At 52.0% G+C, this 11,347-nt stretch overlaps 1 long non-coding RNA gene across 3 annotated transcripts; it reads right to left on the reverse strand.

The window, feature by feature from the left end:
• Positions 1-3,175: 3,175 nt before the first annotated feature.
• Positions 3,176-8,062, reverse strand: LOC116573492. Of its 3 annotated transcripts, none has more exons than XR_004278837.1 (3): positions 7,271-8,062; positions 5,223-6,829; positions 3,176-5,095 (listed from the first exon to the last, which is right to left on the reverse strand). It is a non-coding gene; the product is annotated as an uncharacterized LOC116573492 (long non-coding RNA). The 3 variants fall into 3 exon arrangements; XR_004278836.1 differs by having other exon boundaries at positions 3,176-5,302; positions 6,003-6,829; positions 7,271-8,054; XR_004278838.1 differs by having other exon boundaries at positions 3,176-5,302; positions 6,459-6,829; positions 7,271-8,036.
• Between the last annotated feature and the right edge of the window lie 3,285 nt (positions 8,063-11,347).

The following is an 11,347-nucleotide window of genomic DNA, read 5'->3' on the forward strand; positions in this document are numbered from 1 at the left end:
GGAGAAGAGAACTAATTAAGACTAGAGTTGAAATCAATGAAATAGAAACCAAAAAAACAAAAACAAACAAACAAAAAAAAAAAAAAAAACCCAGTAGAACAGATCAATAAAACTAGGAGCTGATCCTTTGGGTGTTTTTTGTTTTTTGGGTTTTTTTAAGATTTTATTTCTTGGGACACCTGGGTGGCTCAGTGGGTTAAGCCGCTGCCTTCGGCTCGGGTCATGATCTCAGGGTCCTGGGATCGAGTCCCACATCGGGCTCTCTGCTCAGCGGGGAGCCTGCTTCCCTCTCTCTCTCTGCCTGCCTCTCAGTCTACTTGTGATTTCTCTCTGTCAAATAAAGAAATAAAATCTTAAAAAAAAAAGATTTTATTTCTTTATTTGACAGAGATCACAAGTAGGCAGAGAGGCAAACAGAGAGAGAGGAAGAAGCAGGCTCCCTGCTGAGGGGAGAGTCTGATGCGGGGCTTGATCCCAGGACTCTGGGATCATGACCTGAGCTGAAGGCAGAGGCTTTAACCCAGTGAGCCACCCAGGTCCCCCAAGGATATGTGCTGATCCTTTGAAAGAAATAATAAGGTTGGTAAATGTTTGGCCAGACTTATCAAAAAGAAAAGAGAAAAGATCAAATAAATAAAATCATGAATGAAAGAGGAAAGATCACAAAAAACACTGAAGAAATATAAACAATTATAAGAACACATTATGAGCAACTATATGCCAACAAATTAGGCAATCAGAAAGAAATGGATGCATTCCTAGAGATGTATAAACTACCAAAAAACTGAAACAGGAAGAAATAGAAAACCTGAACAGACCCATCACCAGCAAGGAAACTGAAACAGTAATCAAAAATCTCCCAACAAACAATAGTCCAGGGCTGGATGGCTTCCCAGGGGAATTCTACCAAACATTTAAAGAAGAACTAATACCTATTCTCCTGAAGCTGTTTCAAAACATAGAAGTGGAAAGAAAACTTTCCAACTCATTCTATGAGACCAGTATTACCTTGATCCCAAAACCGAAGACCCAAAGGAGAATTACAGACCAACATTCCTGATGAACATGGATGCAAAAATTCTCACCAAGATATTAACCAATAGGATCCAATAGTACATTAAAAGAATTATTCACTATGACCAAGTGGGATTTATTCTTGGGCTGCAAGCGTGGTTCAACATTTGCAAATCAATCAATGCAATACACTACATTAATAAAAGAAAGGATAAGAGCCATATGATCCTCTTGGGCAAGACTCTCAGGTCTCCCTCCTTTCTTGGGAGCTTTGTACTCCAGGTATTCTGTGTACTGTCAGTTTGCTATCACTCAATAAACCTTGCTTTGTTACCCACAAAAAAAAAAATATACGATTTGTGTGAACATGTGTCTATGACTACGTGAGTGCATGGATGTGTGTTCACGTGTGCCCATGTGAGCGTGAGCATGGACAACATGTTCTCTATGTGAATGTGTTTGTGAATATGTGAATATGAGTTCATGGATATGTGCACATGTGCACATTTGTGTATGATTGTGTTCCATGTGTATACATGGGGGAGTGTGGATGTGTTCCTGTGGTTGAGTGTGTGTGTGTATGTATGTATGTGTTCCTGTGGTTGAGTATGTGTCTGTATGTATGTATGTATCTGTGCTCATATGTGCATGCATATGTGGATATGTTCCTGTGCGTATCTATATGTTTTGCACATGTGTGCCCATGTCTGTGGGTACGCACGTGTTTCTGTGTGTGAGATCATGTATGCACATGTATCCGTCTGCGTGGGGGGAGCTGGGACTGTTTGCAGAAGGGAAAGGACGGCCCATCGTGGTGGGGCACAGAGAGCAAGACCTGCAGTAGGAGACGAGGCTGAGCCTTGATGGCCAAGTTCACCATCACAGTCTCTGTACAAAGCCTAAGGTAGCTGCAGGTGATGTGTGACATGTGCCCATGAACATGAGTTCTCTGGCTGCTTCCAGGGGCACGGGCTATAAGAGGTGAAGTCAGATTCTTGGCAAAATCAATCTGGAGATTTGGTGCTCATCTGATGGTGCCTCCACTCCGTGGGCTCCACACAGAAGAAGCCCCATCTTCTATCTTGAAAGACTTCGAAAGTCTTTCTCGGAAGACTGGTGGTTTTAACCTGGGTTAAGCTTTCTCACTTCCTCAACTCCCTGTTTGCCCTAGGATTGTCCTTCCTAACTAGGTTCCGGCTACTGCAGATTGTTCACAGTGGCCAATCCTATAGCCTGCCCAGACTAGGGACTCTCACCTCCTAGATTCTAGATATCAGATTTCTGTTAATCCAGGACAGGCTAGAAGACTGGAATCCCAGCTCCCCTGCTGCCGGCTGGCTCCTAAGGCAGTTTCCCCAGGAGAGGCAAGCTGAGATGATGGGAGGCAGCAAGGGCTAGAGCTCAGGGAGTGCCCAGGAGAGAAGGCAGTGTGTGGGAAGGAGCTCCCAAGCCCCCACAGAAGAAGGAACCAGTGTACGTAAAACAGAATGTGGGAAGTTCAAGCCTAAGGGCACTCCTGAAAACAACAGCTCCTCTCAATTTAGAGCAACCAGCTAAACCAAAAGCTAGCTGGTTCACCAGATAGAACCAGAGAAAGAGACAGCCAAGAACCATCCTCCTGGGCTCCAAACCATCCTCAAAGACTGCATGAACTTAATTGGATCAGACCAGGGAGCAATTTTTATGCCAGGGCATTCTTGAAAACAATTGAGCAATCAGCCAGGGATTAGAGGAAAGGGGCTGGGTCTATTACCCAATGAGGTAGACAACCAGGAGACCGGAACAGACAAAGAGGACCCTGTGAGACCACTGCCATCCCAGGGTGGAGGGGCTCTGCCCAAGGCTGTACTCTCGGAGGATAAAGAATGTTCCAAAATTGATTAGATGGTGGATGCCCAACTTGATGACTATACTAAAAACAACGGAGTTGTACATTTCGAATGAATGAACTACATGATAGGTGAATTACATCTCAACAAAATTATTAATTAAAAAAGATAGTACAATTATCGTGATAAGCACTGAGAAATGTATAGAATTGCTGAATCAGTCTATCGCACACCTGAAACAAATATAAACTGTATCTTAATTATACTTGAACTTTAGAATTTTTTTAATAAAATAAATTTTTTAAAAGATACAGAAAATAAATGACCTACATAGTCATTTCCATATTATTTCAAAGAACCCAGTCTTAAGAAAGAAACAATACCCCCAAAAATGAAACTAAATGACCTGGATAATAGAAAAGACCATGGGATTAATGAATACATTTATTTTTTGGACACCTAGCTACTCTTGTTTCTCTTTACAACAGTCTGGATTTCTGCAAAACGCTTCCAAGTGCTCCCAGGAAGACCCTCATTTCAGAAGACTTTTCTTTTATTTGACTCTTTGGCCTTTGAATGAAAAGAGAATTTTCACACAACACTCCCTGGAGAGCCTGTTCCCTGGGGTCCCTGCTGTGGTTTCTTCCTCTGAGTAATTCCCCAGCAGGTACCCCAAGGGCGGGCTGCCCATCTTGGGGTCCACAGTTCCTCCATCAATATGGCCCATACCTAGATGCATCGCACGTGCCGCCCCCCAGACAGCCAAGGAGGAGGCGGTGCTCCACTCCAAAGGCTTCTACTCAGATCCTCAGCCCTGGGAAGGAACCTCATTTGCCCGGAGAGCATCTGGACTCGGCCACCACCACGCACTATGCGATCAGAGGGAAGGGGAAGCTAGCCGCCTGAAGAAGACATCCTCCCATTCAGGAACTCTGGGCCTGGGAGACTCTGCCACCTACTAGGCAGGTGACCCAGGTAGATCACTTGGTCTCTTGGAGCCAGGGTCCCCTCACCTGTGCAATGGGTGCGTGAGAAGTACATGAAATATTGGACGTGGGGTGCTTGGCACTTAGTTTCTGTCTCCGTCAGCCATCATGGGCCAAGAGCTCCCGCCGAGCTCCTGTGCTCCAAACAGCCTCACTGCCTCACTGCCACACGTGAAGGGTTGGGGCCGGTCTCAGAGGAGCTCCCGCAGCTCCGAGTAAAAGCTGCTTAATCTGACTTAAACTCCAATTGAATCAAAGGTGGGTCACCCCGAAATAACAGCCACATCCAACGAGATGAGTCAGGACCATTGGGCCCCTGCCTTTTTGGTCTGCTGTCTGCAGAATGGAGCCTTCCCCTTCGCCATAGCTGGGCTGGTAAGAGGTGACAGAACTTGGGCACCAGATGGCCTCGACAAAACCTAATGTCCCCTGGGGTTTGCAGACACAGCATCTGGAAGTCTCTGAAAGCCCAAACACCCAGCCATGTCTCTTCTTCAGCGTTCCACATACAAAATATTTGGAAATGAAATCATGACTCCTTCTCCCCACATTAGGGAGTAGGGCTGGCGGAAAACAACCCCATGTCCAGTCCCATCGTCACTCCCCACGTGACACTGGCTTGCTCAGCAAGACACCAGCATGCAACCGCTCTCTCCAGACTGAGCAGGGGACCCCAGAGGCCTTCCCAGAGTCCACCCAGAGAAACTGCCAGCAACGTCCCTAGTGCCCGGGGACAACGTGAGTAAGGGGGAGGAAGCGGGGGTCAAGGTGGAGCAGGGGGCCACTCAAGAAGCCACATGTCCTTCTACCAGTGGCAGGTGGACACCGGGCTCTCAAACCAGGCCACTAGACAGTATCCAAGGCAGTTATTCTCCAGGGACATCTGGTTCCCATTCAAGGTGGGTCAGTCCTACCATCAACTGAATTTTCTCTCTATGCTCATATGAAGGGACAAGGTTTCAGGCCCACACCAGAGTCTGGCCCATCCACAACCAGAGATGGAGAAGGGGCCTTTGATACTGTGCCTCCGAACTGGCGCAAAAGACAGTCTTTCGGGATAACAACGTGCCAGAATGTTATACGAGAAGCTCTCAGTAGGTTGCCAACTCTTTGGCCTTTTGACTCTTCTGATTTCTGCTCCGGGCCCGATCGCTGGAGGCTCTTCCCTCTTCGGACCCTTCGGATTGCAATGGGTCTTTGCGGCGGTAACAGGTGACATTAAGATGAAGAGTAGCGTAGGCCCATCATCCCATGTGACTGGGGTTCCTAGAAGAGGGTGGAACACAGACACGCACAGGGAGGACACCAGGTGACAATGAGGTAGAAACTCCAGCTGCAGGCCAGGGATGGAGGGCCATCACCAGGAACTAGGGAGAAGCGAGGAAGGTTCTACCTGGTGGGAGAGGGAGAGGCAGAGGCTGGACGGAGCACGGCCCTGCAGGCAGCTTCATTTCTGACTCCTGGCCTCCAGGACTGTAAGAGAAAGGACTTCTGTTGTTTTAAGCATCCACTTTGGGCAGCTTTGTCATGGCCAATACAGGCCCCAAACCCTGAAGCATAGCCCCCCCCCCACCTCTATCCACGTCCCATGGGTGCTGGTAGACTTGAGAATCCTGCTGGAGGAGGAGGCCACTTGGGGTGCGGAGGGGAGACCCAAGGGTATGCTGGGCACATAGAGAGGGTGGGCACAAGGAGAAGGACAAGAAACGTGCTATCTCCTGACAGGGGCCCCCACCTTGGGAGGGACCCAAGGAGGGTGGAAGCCGGTGAGCATGGGAGGGCTGAGATCCTGTCCAGCCATGGTCTCTGAAATGGCTGGGTCTAGAATAGAATCAAGTCTCCTCTCTGCTTTTTTGAAAACCCTGGAGTTCCTGCCAACAGGAAAAAAAAAAAAAAAAAGAAGAAGAAGAAGAAGAAGAAGATGAGGAGGAGGAGGAGGAAAGCCCACAGCACCTCTATTTCTCACCTCCGCATGTATTTGAGAACCCCAGGGTCCCACAGATGACTACCCCACCCTCCCAGCAGAGCTCACACAGGGCTCAGCAGGACCTTCTCATTACGCCAGAGCCCTGAACCTCCCAGTCAAGAGATTTGCAGTTATTTCTACTTTCCAGCAGCAGGAAGGAAAAAAACAAGTTGGATCTGAAAAGCAGAGGGAGAATTAAGAATGTACCTCGGTCCCAGGCATCCTTTTTTTTTTTTTTTTAACCACTAACTGGGCAATGAATAATTTATAGCCACGCATGTTTGTGGGGGTATAAAACTGTTGACAAGTCAAGAAAAGCCTCTTAGCAGCCTGATGGAGCAATCCATCTTCAAGAAACAGGTTTCAAATGCATAGTTTGCAAAGATGCTGGTAGAGGTTGTTTCCCTTCTTTCTTGGGTTTTTTTTCTTTTTTTATCTATATGGAAATTGGTGGGTGCTGAAATATGCTTCACTTCAGCACGAACTTGGGCTGAATGATATCCCAGGCAAGAATTAAATCATCACTTCGTAGAGCAAGAAATAAACACCCAAGCAAGGCAGAGCCTCTCGGCACGCAGAGGGAGAGCGGGAGACTTCCAGAAAGTTGAGCGAGCTGTTGCTGTTCCGGGCAGGGTGCCATGCAGAGCTCAGGCTCAGCCTCACCCGACGAGGGGTGACCAGATCCAGGGAACGTTCCTTCAGGAAGCCCCCAGCAAAGCAGGGCTGACTGCACAAACCGAAGCTTCCCATCTCTGAAGAGCAGCATCCTCCCGAGGTCCTCCCAGATCCGGGCAGTGCCCTGAGGATGTCGTGACAACAGTGGCTGCCATGAAGCTAATGAGGCCAAGAACCCCGACAGCTGCAGGGTCAGGGTTGCATCAAGCACCCACCATGTGCCAGCGCCCAAGAGCCTCTTCCTCAGTCTACAGGTCGGCTCTCTGGCCGGTGCTGCCCGAGCAGTCTGGTCCCTCTGTGGCTCCCCTCCGTGCCAGGAGGGCTCCTTGGGAACCGGAGCCTGGGGGGTTCTTGTACACCTATTAAAGGTCACACAGGTACAAGGTGGCAGAGCCTGGCTTTGACCCCCGTCTCATCCACCTGCTTATTCACCTCTTGCTCCTACACAGACCGACTTGCCGTCCCCTTCCATTCTCATGCCCTCAACGGCCCCCCACCTTCTCTGACCAAAGTTAGGGCAGCAGGCTGAGACCCAAGTGTAGACCACAGCCACACGGCTCCCCTGCGGACAGGGTAGGGGAGGTCGATGCCAATCAACAGAACTGTGTTAGTTACCCTCTGCTTCGTAACAAACGACTCCCAGACCCGGCAGCTCCGAAACAACAAACATCAAGTACCTCACGGTTTCTGGACAGCAAGGCTTCAAGGGGCAGCTACCTGAGTCCAGGGGTTCGGGGTCTCTCACAAGTCTGGAACCAAGGCGTCTGCTGGGGCTGCTGTCATTTCAAGGCTCAACTCACCTGCGTGGCTGCCGGCGAGATTCTGCCCCTCACAGGTTGCTGGACTCTTGGTCTTGGTTCCTCACGGGCTGTTGGCTGGGGACGTCCATCTGGTCTTGGCTACATGGGCTTCTCCACAGGGCAGCTCACGACATGGCAGCTGGCTTTCCTCAGAGCCAGGGAGGGAGCAAGAGAGGCGAGCATAATGGAAGCCAGAGTCTTCTAGAAACATGAGCTCAGAGTGACACCCCATCAGGTGTGCCTTGTTCTTTTATCAGAAGCAAGTCACTGTGTCCAGTCCACACTCAAGGGGACGGCATCCCATGAGGCATTAGTAACCTGGAGGCTAGGATCCTGGGCAGCCGTCTTAGAAGCTTAGGAGAAACGTAATCAACCGTAATTAGTAATCAGCCGTATTAGTTATTTAGTGTTGTGTAACAAATTACCCTGAAGCTTAGCGGCGTAAAGCGGCAATAATCACTTCGTATTTCTCACAGTTTCTGTGGTCGGGAATGCAGGAGCAGCGTGGCTGGGCACTTCTGCCTTGGGGTTTCTCAGGGGACTGCAGGTGGACGTCAGGGAGGGTCTGACAGGGGCTGGAGGATCCACTTCCACGTGGCCAACCCACATGACTGGCAAATAAGTTGGTGCTGGTGGCTGGCGGGGTCATCAGTTTCTCCCCACGTGGGCCTTCACGGGGGCTGTCTGAGTGTCCCCGCAGTGTGGCGGCCGGCCTGCCCCGTGTACCATCCAGGAGACCACACAGAAGCTACAGAATGCTTTTCTAGCCCAGCCCCGGAAGCCACAGAGTGCTGCTTCGGCAGTATTCCCCCGACCACGAGGTCAGCCCTGCTCGGTGGTGAAGGCAAGAATACTGGATGCAAGATTCTCTAGGTGCCATCTTGGACCCACCACCACACCAACTAGGCAAGCCCGCCATAGGACGGCATTACAGCACCGGAGCCGCGCTGAGGGGGCACTGAACCCACAGCCCAGACTCACCGCACGCCGTAGCGTCCCTGAACGTGACTGGCCCTTTTGGGCTTATGCCTTTGTGACCCTCCCTCTCCTTGTCATGTTCTTCTCCCACTGGGAGCTCCTATGCAACCTCCAAAGCCCAGTTCAGATGTTAGCTCCTCCACGAAGCCTTCTTTATGCCTCACGTGGCCCCCTCACCCACCACACCCACAACATGGCCGTCTCCTTCTGTGGGCCCCTACACAGCTTTTGACACCCTCTATTGTCCCCTGCCCCACAGTTAGCAGTGGGTCCCTTTTCCACACATGCCCTGGGGGGAGCGCCTTCCCAGAGCGCCTCCCTCAGGCCCCGTCCTGTGGAGACACCTGGAAACATCCTTCGGCCCTTGCTGGAGACAGCCCTGGGCTGCCATCCCAGCTCCGGGACGTAGGCGGCTCCTCCCCGCTCTTCATCCCCAGATTCCACGCCTGTCGCCTGATGCCCACCGGCCTCTCTCCCCGCCGCTGGGTCCCTCGTAAACTTGGCCGCCAACGCTCCACCGAAACTCAGCACAGGCTCCAACCCAGGGCCAGGTCCTCACGCGGACAGGCAAGAGGTCCAAGGCAGGCCTGACTGCCTGACGGACAGGCGTGTTTCAAACCGGAGGCCTTCCTGCTGCCCGGTGGGAAGAGCTGCCTGCGGCCTCCTGGCGGCCGTGACCCGCTGAAGGCACCGGTGCGCTCAGCATGCGCTGCCCCTGGGTGTGGGCCCCCACCTGAGCAGCTCCGCAACCGCGTCGGGGCAGGAGGCTTGGTCCCCGCCGCCCTCCCTTCCTCTCCTTCACCTGACGGACAGGAGGCCGTCAGCCCCCCAAGGGCTTGTGTGAAGGGTGTCCCCCCAAGCCCACGGAGAACAAATACATCCCAAGCTGGGACGCCGAGTAGCCCAAGGGGCAGGCGAGATGGAGCCAGAACAGAGTAGGGAGAAGCTGGGGCGGAAAGGGAATGAGGGGTTGGGCTGGACCCAAGGGGCTTCCTGCAGAAGGCAGCCCTCTAGGGTCCAGTCAGTTCCCCCATGAGACATTCTGGTGGTGCTCCTGATTTGGAGTCCTCAACTCCCAGAGACCTGAGATCTGGTCGATCTAGGGGGATGTCATTTTTGTGTTAAACCCTTGCCTTGGGGCGCCTAGGTGGCTCAGTCAATTGAGCATCTGCCTTTGGCTCAGGTCGTGATCTCAGGGTCCTGGGATCGAGCCCCACATCGGGCTCCCGGCTCAGCAGGGAGTCTGCATAAGGATTCTCTCCCTCTCCCTCTGTCCCCCCAACTCATGCCCTCTATCAAATAGATAAAATCTGTGTGTGGGGGGAAGCCCTTGCCAGTCATTTCGATGCAGATCAGTTTGGAAAGCCCTGACTCAGAAGGTGAAGTGACTGTCCACCCTGATCTTCTGATACAACCTCCATTCCCTAAACTGAGCAACAACGGCCACTTGTACTAAAACGGGCATCGTTCCGTGGTTCTACCTACTCAGTCCTTGATGCTAATTAATTCACATATTATGAATCTGTTGCCCAATCCCGTGATCCAGTTCCGGGTTCTTCCACATCTCAGCCTGCTCCAAGGGTTTCTTGGTTGTTGAAAAGAAGATGGAGAAAGCCGGCTTTGAAAGGAGTTCCAAAGTGAGCCATTAGCATGGCTTCTTCCAAAATGGATTTACATTGATTAGATGCATCGTTTCCTCTCATTTTTCTCATGTTTAATGGCTTCAGAGTCTAAGGAACAAGCCAGAGAATTTGGCCTGGACATCCGATCTCCTGTTAGATCCAGCAGCCTTATGCCCGGAGGCCTGGCTGTGTCTGGCGTCCTTGCTGGTCCCGGTCATATCTGAAGAGCTGCTACGGTTCTCCGCTCTGGACCAGCATCTGCATGAGGGCGAGGGCCGAGTCTAGGTCTCCTTACCATTATGCTTCTCTGCCTGGCACCATGCCTGGCACACAGGAGGCCCTCAGGAGTAAGACCCCTGGTGAACTGTGTCCAGGGCCCCGGACACTACTCCCCGCCCACTGAGATCAAAACCTGAGCCGAAGGCAGATGCCAGATCTCGGGTCTCTGGGGTCTGAGGACCCCAAATCAGGAGCACCAGCACACCTGCTGAGGCATGAAGTCAGCTGGGGGCCCATCCATTCTGCAGTGGGGTTCATCCTCATGGTCACAGCTTGGGGCAACCCCTGAAAGGCCCAGAAATGAAAAGGCAACCTTAGCCCAAAGGGAAAGTCAGGGCAGATCCTCGCTGAAAAGATGTTCTTTGGCCAAGCTCACGGCGCACTCCAAGAGAGACGGAGATCTCTCCCATGACCCTACAGACTGTGACCTCAAAGCGAGCCAGCCACATCCACCCATCCCTCCCAGGAAAGGCCCAGCCCACCTGTCTGCCCACATCTCTCTCCAGAACTCTCCAGGCCTGCCAGCTGGGCCCTTTGCTTCTTGCGATGCACATCCCGAGAGAAGCTCCTGCATTCCTGCAGAGCAAGCACCTTGTGGGGATGTCAGGCGCAAGAGGACGCCTGCCACAGCCGCGCTGACAGAGAGTGGTGGTCAACAACGTCCCCACAGCGGCCACCCCGCTGAGCTTTGCCCTGCCCCCGCTCCTTGGAGCTCCTCAGATGAAAACCCCAGGTCCGGGGTGGAAAAGCCTCTTAGGAGGTTAATAGCAAGTGGATAGAGCAGTAAACGTACCGATTTAATCCTCCGAGGGTGGCTAACAGGCTGCTGTTTACCAAAGTCTTCACAGATAATTACGAACGGATAATTACGAAAAGCTGCCGATCGCAGCTGCCCCAGAAACGACCACAGCCCCCCGTCTACTTTGCCAAGCTACGTAAATGGACTCATTCCACGAGAAATTCCCCACAAGTCGCCTTCTTGGAAGGACGCCAGCAAGAATCCCACGGCGCCCTCTTGCTCCCTCCCTGGCCGCTGTCTGTCTCCACCACCTCCGGAAAGCTCCCCCAGTTCTCCCCGGAGAAACACCGCGATGCCTTTAACCCGGCTTCTCAGGTGGCCTCTCTCCCTTCTTTGTCTCCAGTTAGCGGGCAGGAGGCAGGGTGTCACCCGCTCTAGAGGCCCCGCTCCGGGACAAGC

Source organism: Mustela erminea, chromosome 14 (assembly GCF_009829155.1).
Source record: "Mustela erminea isolate mMusErm1 chromosome 14, mMusErm1.Pri, whole genome shotgun sequence".
Taxonomy (NCBI): domain Eukaryota; kingdom Metazoa; phylum Chordata; class Mammalia; order Carnivora; family Mustelidae; genus Mustela; species Mustela erminea.